Source organism: Pavona decussata, unplaced genomic scaffold, assembly GCF_977016875.1.
Source record: "Pavona decussata unplaced genomic scaffold, jaPavDecu1.1 SCAFFOLD_26, whole genome shotgun sequence".
Classification (NCBI taxonomy): Eukaryota; Metazoa; Cnidaria; class Anthozoa; order Scleractinia; family Agariciidae; genus Pavona; species Pavona decussata.
In genome coordinates, this window is record NW_028145449.1 from 4,175,833 (window position 1) to 4,189,299 (window position 13,467).

General features: G+C 37.9%; 1 long non-coding RNA gene across 1 annotated transcript in view; it reads left to right on the forward strand.

The window, feature by feature from the left end:
* Positions 1-13,189, forward strand: part of LOC146485626 (uncharacterized) — a 50,766-nt gene extending 37,577 nt beyond the window's left edge. Inside the window, exon 3 of the long non-coding RNA XR_014863414.1 lies at positions 13,132-13,189. This is a non-coding gene — a long non-coding RNA (uncharacterized LOC146485626). The remainder of the gene's footprint in view (positions 1-13,131) is intronic.
* Positions 13,190-13,467: the final 278 nt, after the last annotated feature.

The following is a 13,467-nucleotide window of genomic DNA, read 5'->3' on the forward strand; positions in this document are numbered from 1 at the left end:
ATATTGTGAATGAGCGAGATGAATATCTTTTAATCGTGGATAAGCGTTAATCGGCTTTCGAACAACCGGGCCCTGAAAACTAAGCAATTTTACCGAGAAACTAAAAATAACGAGCGGCAAATGAGGGGTAAACATGGTCACGTGGTAATTCCTGTTGTTCGTCGTCTACAGTGAATGTAATTTTAAATCTGTCTGTTGTCTGCATTTCTGCAACCTACGTTCCAATGTTGGAGTCCTAATTATATCTTTACATTTCAAATCCAGACAAAAATGAGACGTTTGACAAAAATATTGTTCATTGTAACATGGTTTAATTCACGATTGCGACTGTTAGTAATAAAATATTATTAGGAAAGCCTGGCGCTAGATTCATTATTAAAGCTTTCCTAAGGTAAGATGTATCCTAGGTATTTTTTTAAGTAATAGATTATCGTTGGACTCATCCCCTAATATCAAAGAACAAATTCTCCTATCTCATCCCCATACTTTTCTTACCAAAGTTCTGGGGAGAAGTTATTTAAATGTTAAGAAAGCTCACTTCGCGTGATCATGTCCTTAATTCTCGTGACCTCAGGGGTTGAATAAGCATTGATGTTACAAGGAGAAATTTGATTCTGATCACGGTTGGGGCTTAAAAGGTTAACTATATTTGAGACTGATACGTTCCACTCGATTAATATGACAAACTCTGTATCATTTTGGCGAAATGATAATGCGTTTTGAGATACGCAACCAAAAAAAAAAAACTGGCAATCCTTTCGAGTCAGTGAGGGTTGCTAAAATGTGACTAAGAAAGAATTGAGCCCGGGGTTCTCAAAAAACATGGGCCAGAAACACCTACATTTGTGCATTTACTGCAGACGGCTTGAAATTGCTCTCCGTTAGCCTTTATTGACTTTATTGTGTGCGGACAAGAAGTTACAGGTCCTCTCATTAATTCTACATTGTCTCTGTCTCTTGTTACTCGGGCCGTAAGGCGGACCGAGTTTAAGTGTCACTACGACGAAAATGTTTACTTCTATTTTCGCCCTTTTCGTGTTCCAATCCATTTAATGAGTTCGAAATTGCAAAAATAGCTATTAATTAGCTTTATACAAGCTTACTAATCCTGGGAATAAGTGGCCGAAAACCATCGAAAACCCGTCCGCCATTACTCCGACGGCAAAGTGACGCCCGTGGTCATTCTAAAATGCGGTTGCTTGTATGAGATCTTTGTGTGACGTCATACGCGCATCGAATATCGCAAGTATCAATCAAAGCTGCATAATGAGTCAAGAAAAAAAGAACTATTAACTTCGTTTTTTTATAGTTCAATAAAGCTTTGACAAAACTAAAATGATGTATAATTAACTTCAGTTGAAAAGTGGGTAGCTAAAGCTGTAATCTACAGAATATTTGCAATATTACAATACTACAGGGCTGTAATCTACCAGGTATTACCTGGTTAGATCCCTTCCTCATTTTGCAACAACTTTCAAGCAGTAAATGAAGTAATCATGAGGGGCCTAATATTTTAAAGCCACAGTCCAAGTAACATTCAACAATAAATTGTTGTAAAGCCCTCAAATGCAGCTGGAAAGCTAAAGATTAATAAGAAAGTTTAGGAGGACAGCTAAGGAGGAAACCTTAGTAGGCTTGCATCGTATCTCATCCATATTTGTTATTTTAATAATGTTTGATCCTTGGTCAATGAGGATGTGTGAATCTGAGTGAAACAAGCAAACCAGCCTCTTATCTCATCTAAAACTGACACTATAATTGTAATCATTTTACATGTTGAGTGTGAAGAGCCAGCATAACACTGTGCTGTAACAGTATTGTATTTTCCCACAAATCATACAATGTTCACAGACATAAAATTGAAATATTATAGTTATGAAAGAATGACCATCCTTTCCACATATACACCTTAATTGTTATTGGAGATTCTACCAGAAATGAGATTTAATGTCTTTTTTCTTTGGTGTTTTAAATTAAGAGCCAATTATTACTTTAACCTAAGTTTTCACACAAACCACAGCTTATATTATTTTTTGTTTTTGTTCAGCGACATGAACTTCATTTTAATTTTTTTCTATCTTGTAAGTTTTATCTTATATGACCCCACAAACATTTTCATGCTTTATACTTATACTTAACAATTGATTCATGCGTCAGCGTGCTTCATCGAGATATGAAGCACGCGGGAAGTTTGGAGAGCACGAAAGATGCGTAAGAGTTGCTCGAGGCGTAGCCGAGAGCAACTCTAGCTTCTTGAGTGCTCTCCAAACTTCCCAAGTGCTTCATATCTCAATGAATGCACAGCTGACGCATGAATCAATTGTTTTATAACATTTTCAACGGGGTAGTTTTTAAACCCGTTGATTCTAGGTTGACCAGAGGTTTCCCAAGCATTCAGCCAATGTGCAAAATGGTAATAAACAACCCCATGTTCGGCAAAAATACACATCTTACAGGGTAAAAAAGGCAACACCCCTTTGGTATAAAGTAGCTCAAGTTTCTAATTATGGAATAAAATACACTGGTTGCCAATTAAAAATTTTCCAAAAAACAAACTTGAAAATTTAATCCTCGCGTTTAATACATCACTTATATGGGAGAATTCTTTCCGCTTGCGAGGACATGTCGGTTTGTTTACGCAAGATTTTCGCAGTTGTCACGTCTAATGAATGAAAATAGAAAGAAAACAGACAACTGAAGCTTCCCTAAATGAAAAATTTATTCAGTTAAGTCTTCGTTCTAAGAAGCAAAGGCGTACAATTTTTAATCCGAGACGATAAACGCGCAAGTGATTTGAAGTGAAATTGCAAGTCCATTTTGAAGTGAATTTATCGAACCGTGTGCACGGTTTTCAAAAATTTCGCAAAAAAAAAAAAACTGTTAAGAATACGAAGAAGCGGTCAAGTAGAAAAGTATATTTAAGTACAAATTCACAACCAAACCTGTAATTTCTTGTGAATTGAATTCCCACAAGTACTCGAACGTCACCAAGAAAGTTCGTGGCTTATAATCAGTAAATAAGTCTTAATGATCTGAAATGTCCGCTTGCTGATCGTCGGCTGGATAAAACAACAATATGTCCTTGAAGCACAATTTCTTCGCCGTTAATTATCGGATTTCCGCTTTTGAAACTATCGAGTATTCCTTAGCAGTTTTTCTTTCAGTTTCTCGTTTCGAAAAGGTGTCTTTTCCCTCTGAGAAAGCAAAATTGGCGCCTGAAAATTAATAGTTTTGCGAGACACGATGTCACGGGCCTTGTTCTCTTTTTTCCTTTTCTTCAGGTTTTTTCGGGAGTCAAAAACTCTAATCCCAAAGAAAAAGTGGGAAGAGCTTCTTCATCAGCTGATTCCCTTGTTGCCATCTGTAGTTAAACGTTTTGCTGAAGATTTCTCCCGTTTTTGAATGCAAAATGGAGAAAGTCACTCACCGAGTTCTCGAGGCATTTGTTTTCTGACGTCATCAGCGTGCACAATAGGAATATGAAGCACGCTCGCGCAATTGAATTTGATTTCACAAATTTACCAGCTATGTTATAATATGTGTTTGTTGTCTTTCTATTCTGTTTAGCTTTTTTCTTCTGTCAAATAGCCCTGGCTTTCTTATGTTGGATGGTGCTATCTGTGGGTTTTTACTTTGGCCTTCAGAAAATAACCAGAACTAAGAACAGGGCCAGCTTTACATATCAAAGCCATTTTTTATGCCAATAATACCACATATTTTACTTTATTTCATTTTATTATTATTATTATTTTTTTTTTTTGGGGGGGGGGGGGGGGGTTGTTTTGTTTTTGTTGTTGCTGTTATGACATAACACTCAAATCTCCCTCACTATAAACAAGCCAACAAAATAATTGGCCATCGGTAAACAATTTCCATAATTCCTTCACTGTTTATGTTAATGTGCTTGACCTATATCCAGGATATTTTTTTAAGACCCTCCTATCAGCTATGTTGGCAGTTTCTAAGATCAAATTTAAAGTTATGCCTTTTGCTGTGGCCCTCTCTGATAACCATTACAACAATGAGAATACTCAGAGCACAAGAATGCATGCCGTGATCCCACTGGCCAAAAACCTTCCCTGTATAAAGATAAGTTTACCCTTGAAGTCAGAGGCCAGTCTTGCTGTCTACTCTCACCTTGCCTGCAGCATTGTGGTTCTTGATGACATGGGTATGACAGCAACTTTAAAAAAAAAAAACACTGTCACACACACAGTCTGCATTACCAGTACCTACTTGTCATATTGATATGATATCAATGCTAAATATTGCAAAAATTTGCTGGTAGTTCTCCTCCTCTCCCTTCCATTTAAAAATTTGCACATTATGTACAATGTAAACCTTAGTGTAAGATCCTGGCCCATTCTTCTGGACAAGGTATCTTCTGTAACTGTGAAAAATGCCTTCATGCTTCCCTAAACTAACCCTAATAATACAGATCCCAGTATTTAAGGTTCAAGAAGTGTCGTTGACAGATCTAAACTAAAAGCTAAGTGAGATTTACTATGGCATTATTTACCATGGGTAGTCCTATTTACCATGGTGTGCTTTGGTGACCTTGTTGACGCCTTTGTACTGTCTCTGGTATATACCAAAACAGTGCAATACTTTTTTTTAGAAATTTATTATGTTGTTCAAAAAATGCTGTAAAATTGGCTGTCCATATAACAGACTTTGCCAAGAAAACAAAAGAAGGCACAAATACAAAATTAATAATTCAAACACAAAGATGAAATTTACCAAGCACTGGTAGTTTTCCACACTCTTTAGAATAGAGTATTGGACAAAATACTGTCTCATAATTTTGTCAGTTTGGTTCATTTGTTCTCTTTAGTGCAAACTAATATGGTTTAAATTGTAGATAATATCTTGACTTGTCCCACAAGATAACTTTCAGCATAATATTCACTGCAAGTCTGCACAAAGGTGCAGTCAAAGCATATTTACAAGTGATATTTAAAAAAATTGCTCAATAATAATATAATTAGTTAATAACACAGACCAAATAGGATTGCTACAAGACCTTCTTGACTCACAGTAATCAGTGATATCTACATTACAGAATTTTGCAAGTTGGAGTGTCAGCAGGTCCACATCAGCTGGAAAGTTGCCTGCAAATTTCTTCTGACCTGTACTTTCACGTATCATGTGATTGTTTCAATATATAGAGATTAATTTTTCATGTCAATGTCACAATCAGTTTAATTACAATTGCTCATTTAATACAGATCGAAAATCTCGCCTTGCTGTGTATTCTACAGTCGGCATACAAGTCTTTCAGAAATGTGTTGGGTGCTTTGTACGAAGAGAGCATTCGAAAAACTCGAGGCAGTTGATTGTCAATATTTATTATACCACAAGCAATTATTATTATTATTTGAATAAAATGGAGTATCTATGCACTTTTATTTTACCAAAGCATGACACTTATAGGAAGTAGGCGTAATGAACACTGGACAAACAAAGCATTACAATGAGCTATAAACAAAACATACACACCACCACTCCGCGCCACTTGCTTTTATTGCACGCATTCACGAAAACAGTTCATTTCCGATTAGTTACCTTGGCCTAATCGCTTCACTTAGTCCATCGCGTTACCCTGGAAAAGTTAGCATCGAGGCAGAAGCATATTGCATGGCAGTCCTTGCGTTTGAGTTTCCCTCGAAGCAGCTGTCGAAGTCGTCGAGAGGATATGTCTTTACAGACTTTAGTACTTCGGTGCGATGTACAAAAAGACGATTTGTCTGAAGAAATTACCGCCTTTTGACGTATTTCAGAACCATAAATGTTCAAACAACCACCATTAGGTTTCTTTCGGTTGCCCACAATACGTGTGCGTTGTAAAGACGGCCCTTGAGCCACTAAAATAAAAAGAAGTGGCTTCTTTCAGCGAGATCGAACATTCGAAAGCAGGCCATGTTGTTGTGCGCGTATGACGTCATATTGCTGTCGGTGCAACTAGATCCAGCTCTCTATGTAGTTCACGGCCATTTGTCGTTCGAGTAATGGCGGCACAGCGAAGCTGAACTTCGCGTTTAAAATAACTGGTCTTCCCGTTGGAATTTCGATGTAAAATTCGGCGTGGTTAGTATTTATCACTTCTACTTTCCAAAGCTGAAGAAAAAAAGGGATGCAAAATTTTGATCGTAATGGCACTTTAAGGTTTCGGTAGCATTATGAAATTCTTTTTTCTTTTTGGGTTCGCGATGGGCCGAGAGATAAGACTTCGGGCCACGCGTTATTGTTCTCGATCTCGTTTTTTGTACTCGGCTGGTACGAGTTACGTTTTCTGTCGTGTTATCAAATTCTTTAAATTCTCGGTCGCGTTCTTTGTTTTCGGGCCGTGAGGAGTGTTGACAATATGCGAGTCAGACGTGCGAGGCATGAACAAAACATGCAAGGCATGCGAGGCATGCGAGACATGAACAACCCCAACATAAACTGCTAACCGTTAAGCTAACTGGGGAGCTATTTAAGCTAACCTAAGTGCTATTTAGGCTACATGGGGTGCTCTTTAGGCTAACCGGAGTGTTTTTTAGGCTAACCTGAGTGCCTTAAGGTTAGTTTTGTTTAACCGAAAATTTGCCAACTAAATCAGTCTATGACTTCGCGGGCCGAGATAGATAAAGATGTCTCGCGTTTACTATAGAAAAACAATCAATATAGAAACGGTTTCTGTCTTCAAATGAAAGGTGCTTTCCCCTGAATTTCATTTAAAGATATAAATAGCGAGACATTGAAAAACGTACAGGGATATAAACGTACGCGTGATGCGTAACGTTACTCTAGATCCCGGGGAAGGGGGGGAGGGGGGTGTGGGTATTCAACAGATGCTTGGGTAGGGAGGTGTGGCCCGGGCGTTCAAACCGTGACCCTGTTTAAGACACAATTCTCCGATATCCCTATCCCGTTTAAGACAGAATTCAAAAATTTTCAGGCCCTTTCTAAGACATTTAACCCAAAATCACACCCTGTTTAAGACTAGAATGAAAAAAGAGTACACTAGTTTCTTACTGTATTTTAATGCATTGGCAATCACAATCTGTTTAAGCCATAATGTCATGTAGACCCTGTTTAAGACAGAAAGTGATGAAATAGATACCCCGTACAAGACAAAACACCCTGAAAACCATACCCTATCGGGCTGCACGTCCCCGTTAAGGTCACATAAGGGAGTACCACCCCGGGTCTAGATCATACTGAAAATTACGATCCGTCATTGACCCGGCGTCACATAAATATTAGGACCATTCAAACGGTTTCTGTCTCTACACTAAGTGAAAACGTAAGGATTAAAGCCCGGGGATTATAAAAAGCATTCGTATGACAAATGTCGTTTTCCCCTGTATTTCATTCTGACTGCAAGAAATGCAATTCTATCTGGTGGTTACTTATTGCCTCACTATATCTCCGTATCTATCTATTTGGTAGCCTGCGAGCAAGCTCTCTTTGGGGTGGGGGGCGAGAGGGGGAAAGAGGATCCACCCCCAAGAGAACTTGCTCGCAGGCTATCTATTTGGGGGAATTGGCGATGCTGGAGGTTATCACTGTTAAAAGATTGTAGGGTTAACGCACCACACAGTCAAATATAGCCCGAGTATAAGCTGGAAACAGCTTCTTGTTAAAGAAGTAATCAAAGTCGTAAGGCGTTTCATATCTCCTTCCTCCGACGTGCCTCCTATAATTGAATCTGGAAGGAAAATGAAACCAATTAGGCAAATGCAGGAGAGCCACAGTAGGGAGCTTAAGAACAGACAGACGACAACCGGAAGTCGAATCTTTCCCTTTTTGTGACGTGGTTTTGCTTCTTACCACGGACAGGAAAAGCTTTTGTTGATGAGTGTGGCTTGACGTTACAAACGCGATGGCGTGAAAACGCCCAAAAAAGGGAAAAAATCAATTTCCGGTTGCCGTCTGTGGTTCAAAAACCGTCTGTGCTTAAGTTCCCTAGTAATCCTAACAATGGTTTTGTATCTCACACTAAGTTTAACTTTCCTTGAGGTATGGGATGCATGAACTGTATGATAGACATCACAATGTGTCCCCTACCCTAAATTCTTACTAAAACACAAATAATTCTGTCAAACATGAAGTCCTGTAAAAATGACAAAAAGATCTGTCTTACATAAGGTATATAAGTGGTTTCCTTGGTCTAAAATAACACTTGAAACAAAACTGTGCAATTGAAAATGAGATAAGACAATTATTGCAAGAGAGTGGCAGAAAACAATGGTGGGATTCCTGTTTAAATCCCTTGAATGCTCGGTGACCCATTCCTATTGTCAGTTTACCGTAAATGCTCGAATTACCGCCCGGGGCGCTTATTTTATTTTCTGGGTCGAGAGGGGGGCGCTTATTTCAAGGGAGCGCTTATTTTTATTTTAGTTTTATTTTAAATACACTGTTCAGGACAGAGGGGTCAAACACCATACTCTATCCAACGGCACATCCCCGCCATATAGGGGAGTGCTATCCCCCCTCCCCTGGGGTCTGACTGTTTGTCTGTCTCAGTTTTGAGGCCTCATACCTTTGCGCTGACAATATTGCCAGTCACGCAGGGTATTTCATTTGTTTTGTTCTGTTTTATCTCTGTTCAGTTTTTCTCCCCGTTTCCAGTACGTTACAGACGAAGATTGGCCTGGTCGTCCCTTGGGTGACCTGCGGTTTCCCACCAAAACAATACGTGTCCTTGTGTAAAACATGGCTGCAGAAGAAGTAGTGCTTCTTTTTATTCTTGTCTCCCTTATTTCTCCAAGACTGAGTGATAAGGTGCTTTTGCTCACAGATGTAGACGTTTTATCATAGAGTGTTTGGCTCATCCGCGCATTCTTGGTAAGTTGCATTATATACAACGTGTAAGATAGTACGTAAGCTACGTAGTTTCTTGTAGATTTCACGTCAGGGTTTTAATGCATTGTAGATGGTTAAATTGTGATCTCAAATTATAGATTTTGTTAACTTTTTTGTCACTCTTACATTGCTTTTCAAAGGTGGTTTTGCGTTATACGCGAAAAATAAGCCTGGTTTCAAGAAGCCTATAAATCCAGGATAAATCAATTCGCTTGGGGAAGCCTATTATTAAAATAGAGAGGTTGGCACGAGTAACGCTTTTAAATGCTTACGTGCGATGAACTCCTCCTCATGATCAGTGAATAATTTTTGTCTTTGAAGCAGACAGGTGCGAACACTGAACAGTGTTGTGTTAACCTAAGATTAATTTTGATGTATTGTTGAGCATTTCAACTCATAATAGCTGAGAAAAATCCCTGGTCCCCGGCCCTATTTACAGCCCTGATGTGTGGTTTGGGTTTTGAGTTGCTCAACAATGCGTCAGTCGGCTGATTTTAAATAACCTACGTGTTTTAAGTTCTGCTGGTTCCAAACTTTGTACTGATCATGTTGATAAAGATGCAAATAGCACTTATTCAAAGAAAAGCAGCCGGATTTTGGGTTCCATGTGACCAGCCAAGACTAGTAAGAGTTCTTTCTCAGGGGAGAAAGAGAGAGGAGTCTGGGAGCAAAATTAAACTGATGGCTGCTCTGATAAAATGACGTCATGCGTGGAGCTCGTGGGGAACGGACGTGAATTTTGAGCAGTGTCTTCCCTCCTCTCTTTTGGTGAAAAATCTTTGGTTAATGGTCCTATGACTCGCAAGAAAAACAAACGTGGAGACCGCGGTTCGACAGAGGAAGAGACGAACGTCGCTAAACGGCCATATTACAAACCAAACGCTCACGAAGAAGATAACGAAAATATGGCGGACCGTAAAGAATCTGATCATGCAGCTTCGGTGGAAGAACCAACGCTTTATGAGATACGTGACATGTTAGCGGACCTAGGAAGTCGGTCACCAGCATCTTAAAAGAGAACTAAACTTTGAGAGAGGACATAAAACAGTTAAAATTGGCCCTTCAGTTGAAAGAAAGAGGAGTCAGCGTTTTAAACAACATCATTGGAAAAGGCGTCAAAAACTAATGAAACTCTGAAGACCGAACTTCAACAAGCTTACTAACTCCAGAAGCAAGTGGAAGAGACGGACAATCTGTACACGGCGCTCGATAATTTGGAGCAGTATACCTGGAAAAATAGCCTAGAAATTCATGGGATACCAGAAGATTACTATTCAACGACGGAAGAGGTAGTATTAAAATTGGCAACCCCGTTAAATGTTAATTTTAATCCGAGCGACATTGAGATCGATAACACACAAACTCAAACGATGTGGCAATAATTCGAGTCCAGTTATTTTTAAATTTATTAGCCAAAAGGTTGAAACAAGTTCATATATAAGGAAAGAGTTAAGTTTAGGAATGTTTAAGTGTCGGATGTGTTTCCCGGTTATTCTAATGCAGCGAGGGCTGAAAAACCTCGAATCTTTCTCAACGAAAACCTGACGAATTATAGACGAGGACTTGTATCGAGAGCAAGCGAAATGAAAAAAGATGGGCTTTAGACGAGTGTTTGAACAAAATCGATGGCAAAATCTTTGTTAAAACATCGCCGAGTGGCGATCCTGTTCGAATCTTCAGCGACTATGATTTCGACAACCTGTGAGCGGACTTGTTGTTTTATTCGACAAAACAATGTTTCAATTGACAGAGGAAAATTTACCGTTACTGTAATCCTTACAAATAATCTTATTAGCTTGTTGATTAACTCAGAGAGGAGGGAAATATGGGTGGGAGCATTTACGAAGGTTAGTACCCAATTCAGACTTTAAGTGTTCCGTGGACTTAATTTTCGTTTTATTTATTTGTTTATTTATTTATTTATTTATTTATTTATTTATTTATTTATTATTTTTTTGTCATATTTTTGAGTGTATTTATTAAAGCGTTTTTTGTATTGGATGTGATGTCTAACAAATGTTCGAGGTATTAGAAATTCGATAAAGAGGAGTAGCATTTTTACATATCTTAAAGATCAAAACGCTACCTTTTATTTTCTACAGGAAACATTTTCCGAATCCTGTGATGAGTCATTCTGGAAAAACGAATGGGGAGGTGAAATCTTCTTTTCTCATGGCACTCGCCACAGTAAAGGAGCTTGCGTATTATTAAATCCATCTATCAAAGAAAACAAAATTAAAAAATCCCTAAGCGACAACTCAGGAAGAATTGTTTTAATTAACCTAATCTACAATTGTATGGAATTATCACTCTGTAATATATATGCGCCCAATGATCATGCTGATCAGTTTCGATTTATTGAAAAGCTTAACAACTACCTGATAGAAAAGTCTGAATTAACGACACTCATTATAGGAGGTGACTGGAATTGTACTCTAACAAAGAAAGACAAGAAAGGTGGCTAACCTTGGAGACCAACCGGCTTCTGAAATTTGCCCTCAACTACAATGGATATCTTTGATCTTGTAGACATACAACGAGTTAAACATCCCAATATAAACGAATACTCTTATGAATCAAAAGCCCTAAAAATGAGATCAAGAATAGGTTTTTTTTCTTATAGCTAAAAATTTAACCAAATACGTTCAAAAAGTTGACATTTAACTTTCGATAGCATCCGATCATAAGACAGTCTACCTATATTGTTGCACTGGATTAAGGGCCCTGGTTTCTGGAAGTTTAACAACGCTTTATTGAAAGATGATAAGTGTACAGAACAAATCCGTAAAATTTATCCGGAATTACGGGAAAAGGAACTTCTTAAGATGGAAATTAGGTGTATGACTATCTCATACGCCAAAAGGAAAGCCAAGGAAACTAATAAACGCAAACTTATAATCAAGGATAAACTGGACAAACTCGATCATATTATCTGTAACAATGCCGATTTAACGAATATTGATCAGGAGTTAAAGCAATACCAAAACCTGAAGAAGGAACTTCAATAATTATATGAAAATAAAGGTGAAGCGGCAAAGTTTCGATCAAAATGTTTGTGGGTAGAAAGAGGTGAAAAACCGACCAAATATTTTTTCAATCTTGAAAAAAGGAATTATAGCAGGAAAGTAATTTCAGAGTTAGAAGACGAAGACGGCGAGATTATTAACAATGAAGAGCAAATTTTGTTTGAGATAGAAAACTACTATAAGACTCTGTATTCATCCAAAGTAGATGTGACTGAGGAACAACTTAATCGTTACATAGGACACTTAGAAATCATTCATCTCTCGCATGAGGTGAGTGAGAAGGTAGACGGCCTTCTAATGCTCGAAGAATGTAAGAAAAGTTTGGATACTTTCAGTCCTGGAAACTCCCCAGGGGAAGATGGTTTTACCGTCGAGGAGAACCAGACTCTATAGACGACCACACCTTTTTGGAGTACCAATGTACAAAGTCCTTTACTCAGGATGTGCTACAATGGTTTAATGTAGAAAATAATTGTAATTCAAATTTAAACACTGAAGATTTTCGTTTTGGTCTTTCTTCTGTGTTGAGTGTTCCAACAAAGAAATTAAATTATGCCCTCCTCTTCCTACGTTATTGTATTTATATAAAAAAAAAAGCTCTAGAATGACTCACCACCTCTATTGCTCCCGGACTTGATCAAAAAAATAAAATATAAGTATAAAATTGAAAAGATTATTTAAGATATATATAATGAAAGCTCCTCTTCTTCTAATATTGTATTACTTATCAAAGAGGATTATAAAGTGTTGTCAGTATTGTACGTTTTAGGCTTTAAATGTTGTATGTGTTTGAAATGAAGGTTTATTAAAAAAAAAAAGAAAATAATTTTTTTTTTCATATGACGTCATCGTCCCATTTTGTGGACCACAAAGGAAACAACTTTGAACAGGCCATGTACCCTCCAAGTTTCACTATCGGAGCTCTTTTTTTAATGCACTTGAAGTTACAAAATTAACAGTTTCTCTAACCACACCCCTCCCTTAAGAGTCTGGAACTCTAAAATAAATCCCAGCCTAACTAGGGTTGATATTTAACCATTTAAGCCTGATTATCAACATATATCCTCTCCTTACAGTTCTCCTTACATTTCTTATGGCACTTGTTGGGAGAATTTGTTTAAACATCAAGACAGTTTGATGGTATTGTAAGGAGAAATTAGATACTGATCGTAATTTAATTACGATGTCCTGGTACTTATAAATAATATTGGTTAATATTTATTTTTTATTTGAATTTTGTCATCATTCACAGGTAGATTGTACAAAAGAGGCACCACTTTGTGCTAAACAAAGCATCTGTGCATATCCAACGTGAGTGGTTTTCCATGTGACTTAAAGCCTCGGATAATACGTTTTATTAAAAACTGAATCATTTTATACTACATTCGAGGGATTTGATTGTCTTAGCGGCCGTGGTATATGTAAGGGTTATTGGCCTGGAACGAGGGGATATGTGATATACGCCCTCGGGCACGCCACGAGGGAAATGTATCACATATTCCCGAGGGACAGGTCAATAACGTGCTTATTTTTTCGGTTGGTGAGGTTTCCTCATAAAAACAAAGACCTTAACTAATTAAATACTTTT